At 38.1% G+C, this 16640-nt stretch overlaps 1 protein-coding gene across 3 annotated transcripts in view; it reads left to right on the top strand.

Moving 5' to 3' along the window:
• LOC145694443 (uncharacterized) overlaps positions 1-16640 on the top strand; it is a 75719-nt gene that overhangs the window by 24165 nt on the left and 34914 nt on the right. Inside the window, exon 1 of one of the 3 annotated variants that reach the window (XM_081770683.1) lies at positions 9938-10220. The exons of the other annotated variants lie outside the window; for them this stretch is intronic. The gene's annotated coding sequence lies outside the window, so the exon portion shown is untranslated. Of the gene's footprint in view, positions 1-9937; positions 10221-16640 lie in introns of those variants that run through there. 3 annotated transcript variants of the gene reach the window in all.

Below are 16640 nucleotides of genomic sequence, written 5' to 3'. Positions count from 1 at the left end.
TTACTTTGAAGAAGAATTGATTAAGATATTACCTTGCCACAAACAACACCTATTATTATTATTATTATTATTATTATTATTATTATTATTATTATTATTATTATTATTATTATTATTATTATTATTATTTTACTTACCACTAATGTTGCCTACCTTTATTTGCAATGCAATGTGTTACTAAAAAGCAAATCAAATAACACTCCTCGCCATTCAGTCTCCCGAACTCGAAATACATGAGTTCTCTGTGTTAGAGGAATGCACATTTATTATATTATTCTTTCAAATAACACGTTACACAAGTTACTTCACTTTCAATGTGTAATTTCATATCATCACTAACAATCATCTTGTTCCGATAGGAAAATAACCCCCTCCTGCAAAAAAAAAAAAAAAAAAAAAAAAAAAAACTGACCGTAGCGAAAGGGCGTGAACCTTCTTTAGGCGATTAATCGGGTCCAATATTTCAATAAGTATCTGCACACAAATATTTCAGTAAAAGAGGAAAATTTATTCAAACTTTCTGAATACCTATTTATGGGCGAAATTTGGTTCCCTTGGAACTTTTTAAGAGTTTGAAGGGCCACCATTTTAACATTTTCATCTGATTATTCTGGTTAACGAACTCATCAAGATATTTCAACAATTAATGTTTGTAGCAAGCTTCGTCTCAATCCGCTGAAAATTAGGGTGGTTATGGCATTCACAAATAGCGTTATATATATACAAATAGATAGATAAGTAGACACACAGAGGGAGAGAGAAAAAGTGTTTTTCTCCCTTCTTGCACCTGTGGTGCGTCAGAGCTAAACCGGGCCCCTTTGCAAAACGTATTGACGAGCCTAACCTAAACACAAACCTCTTACTTGCTAACGTAGAAACGTGGTCGGGAGGTGTAAGGCATGTAGAAATTGTATTTTTAATAACCATGAGTATGGTCCACTTCCATGTTTTTCTTTTTACTTTTTGCAGCTACATCGGAACGTTCAATTTTTATTCTTCACTAATTGCAAATGGCGTTTACATTCAAAATATGAGGAATTTTGGTGGCATTTGTTCGGATATTGTTCCCTTTGGAAATGAAGAAAAGAATAAAAGCAATACGCAAAGACAAAAAGTATTATCAGTACTAAACATTACCAATAATAATTGCTACGAAAAACTAAATACGACCTCTTTTACCATCTCTCATGATTTGTATGTATTATTAACAAAAATTTTTAAAAATGTCCTTGCCGAGGATTCGAACTTGCGTCCTTTGCATTTGTAAGCCAGCACCTTAACCACTACACCAAGATCATGGCATGGTGACCATTTAGTTGTCGGCGTATTTGTTGTATTTGTGTTTTATGTTCCCACTTCGACAATTTTTACTCTTTTTTTGTAAGTTTAACAACTGTTTCTGGCTTTCGCTTTCGGTGTCGTCCTTTATTTACACAATGCACTATTCGTATTCACAGCTTGTGCCCCTCTGCAATGTCTTATTCAGATTAAGCTTTTCTTTTTGCCCCTCAGTAAACATTTGATTGATTTAATTCTCATACTCTCCACGGATGGAGCGCAGGAATGCCAGACTCGAAAAATAGGTGTACATTTACTTTCCTGACAGATCATACATCACCGCGGCGACGCAACTAGGTTAGTTGTCCCCCGGGGCAAGAACTCGCTTTAGCGCCCCCCCCCCCTCTGACTAACTAAATAAAATGCTCTTCAACTATACCTGATATTGTCATCGCATAGTAATTCTTCTATTCCATTTTTTCAAGTGGTAAAACTTGATTTCAAAATTGCAGTACATAATTTAATTTTTAGTGCAAGATAAAACATAAAATTAATTAGTATATTTGTTTGACAAATAATCTGAGAATAGCATGCTTGACATATTCTTATAGTCTTATTATAATAACTGCAAATCACAATGTTTTTGGAATTATATTCGGTTGTGCATATGTATAGAATGAATTAACAGTCTGTTGCTTTAGAATAGAATATTTAATTATGACAAACAGTTAAGCTGTTGTCTCAAGTATTATACCCGGACATTTTGCAAATCTCTTAAATTGATATAAGTTAAATGAAAACACAAAAAAGCTGGACCTACGGGCTCTACGAGCTTAACTTTACGGGCTCTTTTGGCTCCAAAGGTTTTTAAAATGTCCTCAAAAGAAAGCTTTGAAGTTAACTTATGCTCTATGGATGTGATCCTAAGGTGGGTGAGTTGTTGAGTTTTTTTTTTTTTTTTTTTTAATGATCCTTAGTTTGCTAAACTCCTTGCCTTGCCTTATAGTGAAAATAAATATTTTCCCAGTTTTGTGCCCCCCAATCCGGCGCCCGGATCAAAAGCCCCGTTTGCCCCCCTTCTTAGTTACGTCACTGCATCACCGCTATAGGCCTATTCTTTGTGTATCATGTCTTTCCGTTACGCTTTTTTTACTTAAATTATATTTGACTAATGCGCAAACAGAATACTTTGCGATATGTTTCGAATTTTGAGAATATATTGAAGATATTCAGAAAAAAAAAAAACATGTCTTCCAGTTTGGAAGCCATTGCTATAAATTTTAATATGTTGTTTGCTATATTTAGCTCGTTATAAACCTTGCAGCAACGACTAATGTCCTTCTAAAATTGAGAAATGTCTAATTTGAATCTTGGCTAGTCATTCATTCCCTCTGCGCCTTCAGTTTCTTGTTTTATCGATGAAAGAAAAAAACTATAGGGAAGAAATATGTATATTTAAAAAAAGAAATCATAAACATGGAGTGCGGCAATATTATATATGTATTTCTTTGCATTTCCATAAAAATAAACTCGTTGGTTGCTCAATGGTGCTTTGAATTCTCACCGTTGTTTATGCTGCATACTGTTACGTCATGCGATAATGGGCAAGGTCAAACAGAAGTACAGAAACTTGCTGCAAATGTTGCCAACCCAATAACTTTCCCCCAATCTTAGTCTTAACCTGTACGCATTATCTACACGTGCAAATCAAAGATTGTGAATCTCCATAAAAAAACAACCTTGCGTTATGGCGCAACTGGGGCCGGTCCTAGGCAATTTTCCGCCCCGTGCAATAGCATCATTTGCCGCCCCCTTTTTCCAGAAATAAATCTTAAAAGCCATGAATTTAAGTATGCTATCCAGTGTTCGAAGTGGGAAAAAAGCAGAGGCGGCATGTTTTATTACGATTTTGACTCGACATACCGGTTATATAAATGTTGAAATACAGTGAGGGTATGTTTCCTAAAAGACTGCATTTCTATTTCTATGACTGTAAACCATTGGAGAGCTTCTCTGTAGTTACCGGGGGGGGGGCATGGGGAGACTGATCCCCTATCAACAACTTTCTAAAAAAAAATCTCCTTATGCTGTATTGTAGAGAATAATACACGAAAATGCTCAAGAACCAAGTTTTTATATTAACAATTTTCTGCGGGAAAAATCCCGGATCCCCACTTCACTGAGGAGTACTCCAAACCTCCGGAAGATCCGCTCCCACAGCAGAAAACCCCTAAATCCGCCCATGCTCAAAACACAACATTTATATGCATTAAAGCAAGAAGACACACACACACACACATATATATATATATATATATATATATATATATATATATATATATATATATATATATATATATATATATATATATATATATATATATATGTATATATATAAGAAAAACAATTGAATATTGCACATCAAAATATAAACTTGATGAACTCTTTTGAAGACACCACTTTTTAAAAACAAAAGGTAGGAAAAAGATAAAAATATCAATGTTGTCAACTTAGAAATTATTTCTACATGAGAAATAAAATCTTTTTACGTGCAAAGCTATTCTTCAATTACTGTGTATAAAAATGGATTTATTAAAGGTGGCTCAGTGGTAGAGCGTTCACCTCCGGTGCTTGGGGTCCCTGGTTCGATCCCACCTCGAGGCCGTGTGGACTTTGTGGTGGACAAACACCGTGCTCGTGGGTTTTCTCGGGGTTCTCCCGTTTCCTCCTACTTTCTTCATTCCACCATTTCACTCATCCCTCATCATCACCGTCTCCTTTAGCCCAACCGGCATAACCGTGGGACGTAAAACTTAAAGATTTCATTTCATTTTTTCAACTTTCATTTGTTCACTTTCCCAATGAAAATGCAGTTATTTAACAGAGAAATGATTTATGTAGCATGAACATTTAATTTTATACTTCGTCTATATTTTCTTCTTTAAAAAAATCTAATTCTATCACTCAAGGGGGATCCTGGGGGGAGACGATTGGGACGATCTCCCCCCCAGAAGAGGAAACTTTCTTATTGTATGTATAAATGATACCCATCTCAGAGTTTGGAGCTCCTAAAAAGTAGCTCTAAGTAGCAGTATTATAACCCACCACTCCCCAAGAAGTCTGTCCTGGATCCGCCCCTGCTATCACTTTTACTGAAAATATAGCTTTAAGGTTGGTTTAAAGGGACAAGTTTTGCCAATAGATGACACTACAGTCTTCGTATCTCTCCCATGTATTTTTTATCTTTTACGAAAATTCACGATTTCTCTTACAAATTTCAACCTACAGACTTCAAATTTTTAGAAAAGGAACTTCATAATCTATCGAAGGCAATAATCCGTGCCGATTTTTTATTTAAAATTTTCTTCATTGTTGAAATGGCATGATTGTTGAAATGGATATCCAAATCTTTAACAATGAAGCTCTTTCAACAATGAAGAAAATTCTAAATAAAAAATCGGCACGGATTGTTCTCTTTAATAGGTTATGAAATTCCTTCTCTAAAACTTTGGAGTCTCTAGGTTGAAATTTATTTTATTTTTTTTTTTTTTTTAGGTAAGGGATTAGGTTTGGGAGATTTCTTTAATCATCTATTTTGTTTATTTCAGTATACTTTGTTTCATATCAAACAAACTAACCCCAGCCATTAGAGGGTTACGCCCTCTCTTTGGCATAGGTTTCCATACATGTTGATGGTGCTAGAACAGGTACAATAGATGGTCTAAGTGCAATGCAAAATAACAATAGATTGAGAAAAGAAAAAAAACGACGTAAAATTAGTCTTGAAAAACAAAACAATATAATGTAGTGCAAGATATCATACTAATGGTGCAAATATACAAATATAGTTAAAGGATAAATGTAACTAGGTATATGATAAATATATATAAGCAGGTATGATAATGATAATGATATGAAGTGCAATTGACGTCACAAACACATTGGGGAACATTAGTTGAGACACATGAGCGTTAGATCTTCTGTCTCGGGGCGACTCGAGACTGATGTAAGACGTGATGATAGCCCAATGTTAGTGATGAGTGAGAAACATGTGCTAAAATGGAAAAATATGAGGTATATGATCTCTGATGACGTAAATATCAAATATTGCTCTCTCTGCGGCGTCCAAATTTGTTAGCAAAAATATCAATTTGTTCTTCCAGTAAAAGATGTTCTAACAGAAGTTTGTGTTGCTGGAAAGATCGAATATTAATAAACAACAAATTCATAATTAGAATCAGAAGAGACATGGCTTTAAACGACGGTTTCAAGAGGCGCAATTTGAAAGTGAGCATACTGTCTTGAATATGTACCATGCATATTGATGTTAAAGAAAGATTTTGCAGTGTTAGTTATGGTACGAAGTATATGATCGCGTTGAAATGGCAGCACGTTCTGAAGCACTATAGTGAAGTAACGTAGAAAATCTTCGATACTAAGTGGATGCAGAATAGATTGAGCTGGAGGTGTAGTTTTATCAGAACTTCGAATGGGTGCAGTAAACTCCGGACGAGTGGGTTCTGCCTGAAATTTATGAAAGAAATTGTAAATTTTCGTAAAAGGTAAAAAATACATGCGAGAGATAGGAAGACTGTAGTGACATCTATTGGCAAAACTTGTCCCTTTACACTAACCTTAAATATTTTACAATTACTTATCGGGTAGAGAATAATACCCCTTCAATATTACATAGATGTAGTGGCTTGTGGTGTTGGACCCCGTCCCCAAAGCTTTGATCCCTGAACAAAAATTTCTGGGTTGCGCACCTTCCTCTTATGCGACAAGTTCCTCAAATAATTCTAGATTACGTGAGTTTGTGTTGGACAACCTGGTGTCTGTGGGTTTTCTCGAGGATCGCCCGTTTCCTCCTATATTCTTCTTTCAACCAATTACAGTACTTCGTAATCGTTCAATTTCATTAACTATTCGTCTCCTTCCATCTACAAGTTCCCGTAGGACGTAAAACTATATAAAGTTTCATTTTTGGGAGCAAGGGATTCATAGTTCGATCAAAGACCATGCGAGTTTATGATGTATAACATGGTCCAGGGCCGTAACTTGTTGGGGGGCAAGGGTGCACGAGGGGAGCCCATTTTAAGACAAAATTTTCTTATTCCATATACGGTACGAACATGAAATTATAAATGAAATTCCAAACAGGTTCACTACATTACATAAACAAAATAGGACACAAAAGTTAAATAAAGCAAAAATGAGTCGTGGACCCATTTCAGTAAAAAATGTCTACTATTAGGAGCCCTAGAATATTATTTATTCGTATGGCTTTGAGATTTGTCAATATTGTTTCCTTAATTAATTTGTCATGTATGGAACGGGCCCAGGGGCGTAACTAACGGCCCTGCAGACCTTGTCGTGCCGGAGGGCCCACAGGCTCCGGGGGAGCCATAAAGAGTAAGAGAAAGATGGAAAGAAGGGGCCCAAGAATTAGAAAAACAACTTTTTCTAGGGGGCCCAAATACGCGTATTAATGCTTGCGCTCCCAGAAAAATAAAATCTAAGTTACGTCACTGATGGGATCTGTAGATTTTCTGGAAATTACACTGTGGCGTTGAACAGGAGACAATAAAACCTTCTTTAACGTGTCGTCTCGCACATTTTGTAGAAATCCCGTGATTTCTCGTTTCCCGAAGGCTTCTTTTTGTCTCCTTTTGTAAGTTTATGACTTGATTTTCGAAAGTAGTCTTTAATAGAATTTCGCACGTAATAATAGGAAATTAGAAATCTATATGGGTATAACTGTTGAATAATTAAAAATGATTTTTAAAACAAAGGATAGTATCACCTGTACGCCACATGAAGTAGATAAATTTAGTTTTGCATTGCCTGATATGTTCTCAATTAAATCAGTTATCGAGTTCTATCAGATTATTTGCGAATATAGGTGGCAGTAATTAAGAATTACTTATCGTCTTTTCGGATGTAGAGTGAGACAGGTTCAACATTACATAGACGATACAATTGGTCTTCCTCCCCAAATACTTTGGCCAGCTCCCAGGAAACATTTCTGGGTTCGCGCTTCCCCTCCTTCATTGTTAATTAGGCTATCTTTCTTTCGTCTTCGTTAACTTGCGTAGAACGTGAAATCAAAGATTTAATTTCATTTTAATTCTCAAACTGATGATAAGTATCTCTGAGGTCAACTATAAGTGCTAAGCGGTCAACCTCAATAAGCCAAGCCTCAGTAACACTCACACTCTTCGTTTTTCTAGTGCTGTTGAGGACCATCAGATAAGGTGAACTTGAGCTCCTCCGTGGCTAAGTGGTTAGCGTACGCGCCTTTGGCGTGGGAGACCCGGGTTCGATTCCCGGCGGGAGCTCATGTGGTTCGGATTCCACGTTAATCAGTAGGCCCACTTCTCATATAGCCTCGCTGCTGAATGGGAGGCTATAACACAAACTCAACTCATAATGTAAAGTTGAAACAAAGGAAGAGATAGGAAAATGTCATAGAGAGTAAGAAGACCTCCAAAGATGAGACAAGTGTCAATTAACATATCTCAATAAACTGAACAAAATTATGTGGGTGAGTGTAGAACCTCGTGCGTAGTTTCCGAAAAAAGTTGACAGACATTTTTTTTTTTTTTTGTAAACTTAAAAATGGATTATGTGCAATAATCACGCCACATATTAACATAAAGCGGATACTGCAGTCTTCTACATCAAACCAAACTTTTCATTATAAAAGACGAGAGTATACAACAGTTGTTTCCAACCTTTTCCGACTGACGTCACACTTTAGTGAACGCCCACATCGGCGCCACACACTTCTTTGATTTTTTTTTGTTAATGATGATAGTATAAATAAAAAATGAAATGAAATCTTTGAGTTTAAAATCCCACGATTAGATATGCCCTTTTAGGCTAGGGCAGACGGATCATTTAGACAAGTGAATGATGATGGAAAATTTGGTGGGGTGAGAATGTGGGTGGAAACAGGGGTTTCGCGAGAAAAAACCCACAGGCACAATATTGTACACCAACAACTTAATTGGCCGGGCATTAAACGAGGGACCCAATGCATCAGACGAAGCACTCTACTCAGGGGCGGATCCAGGGGGGGGGGCGATCGGGGCGATTGCCCCCCCCCCAGAAGAGGAAGCTTTCTTATTTTATATAAATAAAATCCATCCCAAAGTTTGGAGCCCTTAAAAGTAGCAGTATGACAGCCCCCCCCAGAAGTCGGTCCTGGATCCGCCCCTGACTACCACTGAGTCATCGTGCCCCATTAGTAATATCGTAAACCTGTAAGTTTCTATAAAGTTAAGACCCTACATAGTACTGAGAGTTGAGCGGTACAGTCGCTCCCAACATTGATTTTATAACTAATTATTAAGTCCGTGATTTTTAAATTCCTAAAATTAAAAGTGATCTAAAATATTTCATTGTTTTCCTTTTCATTTCTGTCTTTAATAAAGCTACATCCCCGCTATATGATTAGCTTGCGCGTCCTTGGAGTGGGAGACTCAGGGTCCATTCCCGGTGGGAGTTCATGTGTTTCAGATCTCACATTAAGCTGTCGGTCTACTTTTCACATAGTCTTGCTACTGAAAGGAACGCTAAAACCAAATCAAACCAACTAATCTTTCTTTCGTACGGTACAAACCAATTTCTTTGCTCTTTTTAAATCACCACTGCCACAGAAAGAGAAAAATACATTTGCAAGTGATTATGTATGCAGTAAATACCTAAGAAATGGTTTAAATTCTGTTAATAGTTTAATAAAATAAGGAAGCAAAAATTTTGAAATGGACTGTTCAAGGATTGTTTGACATGCCGCTGTCGGGCGCGGCACCCAAAAATTTTCGTTGGGAGGGGTCCAAACTTTTTTGAAGTGGTAGAGCTCAGTGGTGGCTCAGTGGTAGAGCGTTCACCTCCGGTGCTTGGGGTCTCTGTTTCGATCCCAGCTCGCGTCGTGTGGATTTTGTGGTGGACAAACACCGTACTCACGGGTTTTCTCGGGGTTCTCCCGTTTCCTCCCACTTTCTTCATTCCACCATTTCACTCATTTCTCATTATCACCGTCTCCTTTAGCCTAACCGGCATAACTGTGCGACGTTAAACTTAAGGATTTCATTTTATTTTCATTTCTTCTTTTTCTTCTTCTGTTTTTATATATAGCTTATAGCTATCTTTATATACGCTGATTCATTCCTACGATGAATATGCGCTGAACGATAAACATATTAAATGAGTATGCGCCATATTATATCAGTATACATACCATTATATCCCTGGCATGGGCGCCCGAAGAAAATTTTCTAGGGGGCTCAAATCTCTGATTGCTATGTTACGTTTGGAATTTTTTATTTGTATGAAGAAAATCTAAATAAATTTAATACATTTTCGTGAGCCAGAGGGGGGGGGGGATCGAGCTCCACCCTGCCCCTGCGTTCGGGCACCTATGATCCCTGGTCATAACGAATAGCTTACTACGTCATTCAAATTCTAAGTGATGGAGGGCATTTGAAGTAGTTAACAACTGAAAAATAAAATCAGTGTAAAATTTAAAAGAAGAACATGTTTAAATCAAGATAGTACCAAGCCACTGGGAGGGGTGCGGGGTGGAAGGAGTTTGTGCTATTGAAGATCATAGCTTGTTTGTACTATATAATACAAGAACAAGTTGGAGTCACGTAAGTACGGACCAAAGTTTAGCAGGAAGTCACTTTCCTTGTTCTCTGGATTGGCAACACTGCGTAGAGACGTCACACTTGGTTGCTACAAACACCAAACAGTTGGTTGTCATTGAGAAGACAGGATAAGCACGATGAGCAGTGTAGAATTGCTTGCGAGTGATAACCGTGCAATTTTCTGCCTGTGTAGCTCGAAACACTCAAGTGTGACAACGTAAAGTAATGAAACATGACGATACATGGAAAAAACAACGTGAATTTAGACGTCATTTTGTACAGAACACGAAGGTATGTTATTATTAATTTTACTTTTAATAACGTTTTTAGTGTGTTTTTGCCTGTTTCCTATTCTGCTTCAGTGCATTCAGTGCATATATTTAGTAAGATCCATGATATTTTTATTATTGTAATTATCTTTAAAAAAATGTTTCTGGAATTTATTTTCGTTCGCGGTTCATCGTAAAAAAAAAAAAAAAAAAAAAAAAAATCAGTGTGCAACACAATTTTATTCAGTAACTTAGTAGCTAATTTGCATAAGCAATTAAGATTTTATGCACCATAAATGTTTCACAAGACATACGAAATATATATTTTAAAACGTATGCCGATTAAAAACATGTTAAATTACAAGCAGTAACGCTTCACTGTTGGGTTTGTATCCAGGGACGCCCGAGCCTGCCAGATTTTTACAAGGGTTGGGAGGATCAAACGACCGAAATAAGCACAGCTCCAAATACACGTAAACACACACACAGTGGAGGCGATTGGACGTTAAAAGTGGGGGGGGGGGCAAGACATGATCTGAATATTTGTATGTCAATGCTAATATACAAAATTCCTTGGTTGAAACTATATACATTACGGGTCATTTCAGAAAAGTGGGGGGACCACTGCCCCCCTTTGCCCCCCCTAATCGCCGCCCATGCACACACACATACATTGATTCACACGTGCAGATAATAGGTACGTCAAAGAATAATTATTTACGAACATGGCATAGGTTTATTAATATAGCGTATAACATTTATCGTCTCGATATGTAGATCTAATAATTATATTTTAAATATTGTTACATTATACAATAATATATTTCGAACTGATGCGTCTTCGAAAATCCAAGGGTGGGCCACTGGCCCTCTGCCGTGTCGTGACAAAACGCTGTAACTTTGGCGGAGCAGTTTTGAGAAAAAGAGCCGTAAAGTTTTCATCCGAAAATTTGATTTGTATCGTGTAGGACCGGTGTATCTTGACTTTGGAAACACGTGGTTGCATGTAATGTTACGTAAATGCATGTTGTGTGATTAAATTTGGTGAAAATTGATTGGTTGACTATTATTGCCTAGTTACATCGTTTTGTCGCTATAGCGCTGAGCTTGTATTTAGACTTACATCAACATGTGGCTACAGCATCTACTATATATCTAGAGTTACATCATTTTGTGGCTATTGTACACGATTTAGCAGCTTTATTTGAAATGGAATTCATTTTAATAGCAAATAGTACCTATTTAATAAATGAAATAACTGAAATACCCAGGCGTTAGGAGTACGTAATTGTAATTTAGGCATAGGGACTTGTTAAGAACACCACTTTTCCACGCCGGGAAAGTCGTACGGTATAAAGGCAATTCCTATGTTAAATAATAGCGAGCTCACACAGATTCTTTGTTTCGTTTATTGTAATAGGCCTAATCGAATTTGCCTATGATATATACAACATATTTTGTGTTCAATGTGTTGGTCATGTTCCATTCACCAAGTATAACCAAATCGGCTTTCTATACACAACTTAAGATACCCATGAATATCACATGTTTTCCTTCGTTCGTATTGGCAGCTCATGGCATACACAAAATTCACTGTTAAATGGTAACTGAATGTTTATTGCAAAATTGTGGGGAAAACTGCTAATAACCAAAGAAAGCCCATAAATAGACACACAAAATAAAATTGCTGAAGGATTGAGTATGCTATATTTGCTAGTACGTAATTTGAACGACCATGCATGTTGATTTAGTTTTGTTCCCCTTTTTAGTATTTCGCTCGGTATGAACATATTTTCGTTACATTCCTTTAACATTATTAAATAAAACATTTAAGGTTCTTCGCTACATCGAAATTTAACTGCCGCTAATTTCACCTTTTTTTGTAATGTCTTCAAAACAAATAGCAGTATAGGATAATGGATCCGCAGCTTACTAGACAATATTATTTTACATGTCATATCGTTGTCGCGGCTCACCTGTCTGCTTTCGCTGTGCAGCTAGTCAAAAAATCGCAAATAAATGACAAATCTATGAATAGCTACAAAACGGAAGCAGAGAGAAATGAGTCACGCAAAATGAGATTGTCTAGCAAACTGCGGATGCACTTTTTGTACTGTTATTTGTTTTGAAGGTATTACAAAAAACTCTGAAATTAGCGGCAGTGGTGAAGAACCTTAAGAAGAATATAAAACGAAAACCGAAGCTGTTCTTTGAAAAACGTACTTATCGATCTCATATCATTCCTTCACATAATAGCGACAAAAAAGGGAAAATGACATACAAGTGACCAAATTATCTGTCACTAATTAGTCTGTGCTTTGAAAAACTTTTTTAAAAGAATTTACACACTAGACAGTTCTTTGATGTGTCAACGTCAAATATCACTTCAAAAATCGACGTCAACGACCCTGTCGAGATCGAAAACTCCGCTCGTGACAGGAAGTTTCTGAAAAAACTCTCGTCTGGTTTGAGGCATACTGACAGAGCTTGAGGAGATTCTCCTTCTTCTCCGCACTGATGCCTCTTGGGGATTCCTGCCTCGGCAGTGCTGACAGCAGATCTGGGCTTTTTTTTCCAACACCTTAGCAAGGACTCTCTTCGTGGCTTGCTTAAGAATTGAAATCTCGCGAAAATCTTCTGTATTGTAGTCCTTTTTCACGTAGATTGCCAAACTACCTCTCCGAAATTCCACAATCTTCATGTTGCTGAAGGACCATCCTTTCGGGAGTTTGGCTTTCGTTTCATCCCGGAACAATATCATCTCTTTGTGGGACAGCGTTACCGTCTTGAGGTTCTTTCGACTGGCCTGTATCGTCGACACAAAGTCATCCATGTCGTACAGGTCTTTTAGTCGAATTTTGTTGCTGATGCACGCATGCACGCTGTCGGCACTCATGTAGGTGTGACCTGGCTCCAGATATTCCAGTCGGATCCTTGAACAGGATACAGTGCAATCGTTGACGACTCGTAACAGCGCCCCGAAGAGGATTCGGTTCTTATTTTGGGCTCCGCAGTTGTCTGCAAACAGGTAGATGTTTTCCAAATCCCTGGCATGACCTTGAATGAAAGCCACGTAGGCAGACACAATGTTGCTTGCCCTTCGCCCGCCTTCCGCTTCGTGCCACAGCACGCAAACTGCCTCCGCGCCTTGGCCAACCTGAGCAAACGTCTCATTGAACAGTACAAGTTTTCGCAAGAAGAAGCTGTCTTTGGTAGACAGTTTTGGCATCGAGAGCACTTTCTGCATATCGACAGTATAGACTGACACACGAGTTTCTTCATTGCTTTGAAAGTCGTGCATGTGCCCCCGGGCCAGATCACGGTTCTTCAGGTGGGAGATCTGTTGTTTGCACAACGCGCACCCACAGGCTTCGCAGGAGTGCTCCTGCTGCGGCCCGTCGTTGTCGTTGTGAACGGCCAAACGATGTTCCTCGCATCTGGAACAGGCATCCTGGGTGGGTCTTGAAGTGGAGATATGGAGATCTTTCATCACCTCGTGGAAAACTGGCCAGCTGCATTTCCTTCTTTCTTTTTCCTTGCAATCTTCGAGGTACTCTTCGTACGCTTTCGACGCAGTGTAGCCGCAGGGGAGATATCTCCTGTTTGGAGCATGCTCTAAATTGTAATGTGATACCAGCGGGTTCATCATCTCGAGCCTATTTGGCCGGTTTGTTCCCATGATTCGGGGCGTTGGTCACGCCACTTTGATTCAGATTGAACCATTGATTGGTTTATACAACGGTGACGTCACTCTCAGACACGCGTAAAAACAGAGCATGCTACATTCATTTTTCAACCGAACAATGTAATTCGCGTTACATCGTTTTGTCGCTACAAAATACACATTTACTACTTACAATGACATTGACAGAACAATGTCATTTCAGTTACGCAGTCGTTCAGTAGCGACAAAACAATGTAACTCGATTTGCATCGTTTTGTCGCTACAGACAGGCTAATTTTCTACTTACATCGAAATTTTCTTTGCTGTATTTTCAAAAGTATTTGACCCAGCTCAATACTGGGCCTGGTGAACACAAATATCGGTGGCGGGAAATTCAAAAATGCTTATAGCGACAAAACAATGTAACTCAAGTTACAGCGTTTTGTTGTGACACGGCAGCCCTCCTTACGGGTACCCATGATTATGTCCGTCTCTGTTAAGTGTAAGTATGTCACTAATGTTATCCACGAGATGACAAATGTCTCGTCTCAAAAATGAGACGAGACGATAATTTTCATGAGTCTTATGAGGAACACTAGTTCACCGAACTCCGACATTAACTAGTGTTACATGATATATAATATGAAAAGGATAAATTGATTAAGTGCTAGTACGAACACAATGAAGAGCATTTATCAACGTTTAAAGATACACAAGTCATTCCGCAATGTACTGCGATAATAATTATAATTTAAACGTTGTTTTATTACACCGTACGTGAACCTGTCGTGACGCAGAAGGTTTCTGATAACTCATAGACAAACTTAAAAAAAAAAAAAGTCATAAATTTTGTAAATGAATTTACAAAACAAGACCGAGACCTTTCCGAAAATCAAGATGACACGACACAAGCAAACATTAGGAAACACTATGTGACACTTAAAAAATCAAGCGACTTCTGACACACTTAACACTGTATATATATACAGGTCGGGCGGCCTTCAGAGGGCTCTATATATATTAACGAATGTTACGGGACACTTTTCTATCACAATTAAATTGTATAGGCTAATGAACTGGTAAATACATTAAAAGAGGATGACGCGCGAAACTGAACTTTTTGAAGTAAAAAAAAAACAACAAAAAAACTATATATCCTTTCATAATGGGCAACCAACAATTCTTTGCTGCTGTACAGGTTGCATAGAAGCTAGGGAAGCCATGTTAAATCCAGCGTTACCCGTTAAGATGTTAACGGATAAACTCCATTCGAGAACTCGGCTAAAATAACAAACTGTAGCTGTCTGTTGCAACAAAAACTAAATTTAAAAAAATAGCGTTCGTTTAAGAGTTTTCGTGTGGAGTAACGTATGTGCATACTACCATTACAATATTATAAGACTTTCGTAAAGTGATTCTAATTAAACGAATTTCGATTTGTAGTACTAGATCCATGTAATAGTTATTATCTTGCTCGCTGGCACTCATCTCGCAAGATAAGAGAATTGGGAATTGTTATGACATTTTAAATGACAATAGTGATCAATTTCTTTGGCAATTACATGTTTTTAAATTTAAGAATCAGAACATTAAATACGTATTCACAAATTACGGAACAATTCTGCATCCCGGAAATTTTTAAAATGAAATCTTTCAGTTTAACGTCCTATGATTATGTCTGTTTAAGCTAAGGGAGACGATGAAGTGCAAGTGAATGATGATGGAAAAAAATGGTGGAATTACAATGTGGGAGGAAACGGAATTGTCCTAGGGAAAACCCAGGACATTATCTTGACCACCAAAAACTTAATTGGAGGCCGGGGATCGAACCAGGGACCCCATGCACTAGAACTAAGTGCTCTACCAGTGAACCACTTTTTTTGATCAACCGATCATTCGCCAGTTTCCTAAGCACTCGAGTTTTCCTCGTACAGTTTTTTTAAAAGCCCTTACTAGAGTGGACAGGGACACGAACACAAACATACTCAGGAGAGTTAGAATCAGTAGCGCGTCTAGTCCGAGGCTGGGAGCCCTAGGCCCCACAGTCCTCTGACATGACAAAAATAATTTAAGCTATTATTTATATATTTTTGAAATTTTATATATACCTATCATAGTCTGGGTACTGGCTGCCCCCCAGTTTTTACCTTCTGAGTCCGCCACTGGTTAAAATTCCAAAGGTCGTTGCACTGGGAATCAAACCAGGGACTACGTCCAGCTAAGGCCGCGCGCTAGCCACTAGACCAGCGGGCAGGGCTAACCACCGTGCCCCCACCTGAAGAATTATATCCAGACGTCGGGACAAAATCTCGTAATAAGGGAAAATATAGGATGCAAGAGATCCTTAGCGATGTCATCTCTGACCAATCAACTTTCTTTGTTAAATTTTCTTTCAACATCGATATAGGGTACTATTCAGGGGCGTAAATAAGAGCCCCGCAGACCCCGCATAGCAGGGGGGTCTCAAGCCATCAGGGAGTCCCAAATCATGAAGTGGGACGAGAGAAGGGGCCCCACTCCACGCTGTTTGCGGGAAAGCCCCCAAGCCTTTAGTTACGCCACTGGTACTATTGGTAATATACTAATTTAAGTGCCTCAAGATATAGGACTAACTGGTTTATTGGAAAACACATGTCATATTACCTGTCAGGGCCAATCTATGTAGCTATTTATCCACTTTGAAATACTCGTAACAAAGGAAGTTATAGTCATAAATTCTTTCGTCTGGAGACAAAGGTCAGTTATGTCATTGGAACTTGAGATAAGGTGATGTGCTAT

This window comes from Thermobia domestica, chromosome 9 (genome assembly GCF_964235325.1).
Source record: "Thermobia domestica chromosome 9, izTheDome1.hap1.1, whole genome shotgun sequence".
Classification (NCBI taxonomy): Eukaryota; Metazoa; Arthropoda; class Insecta; order Zygentoma; family Lepismatidae; genus Thermobia; species Thermobia domestica.
The sequence above is the reverse complement of the archived record's forward strand: the minus strand, read 5'-3'. Positions and strand labels throughout refer to the sequence as shown.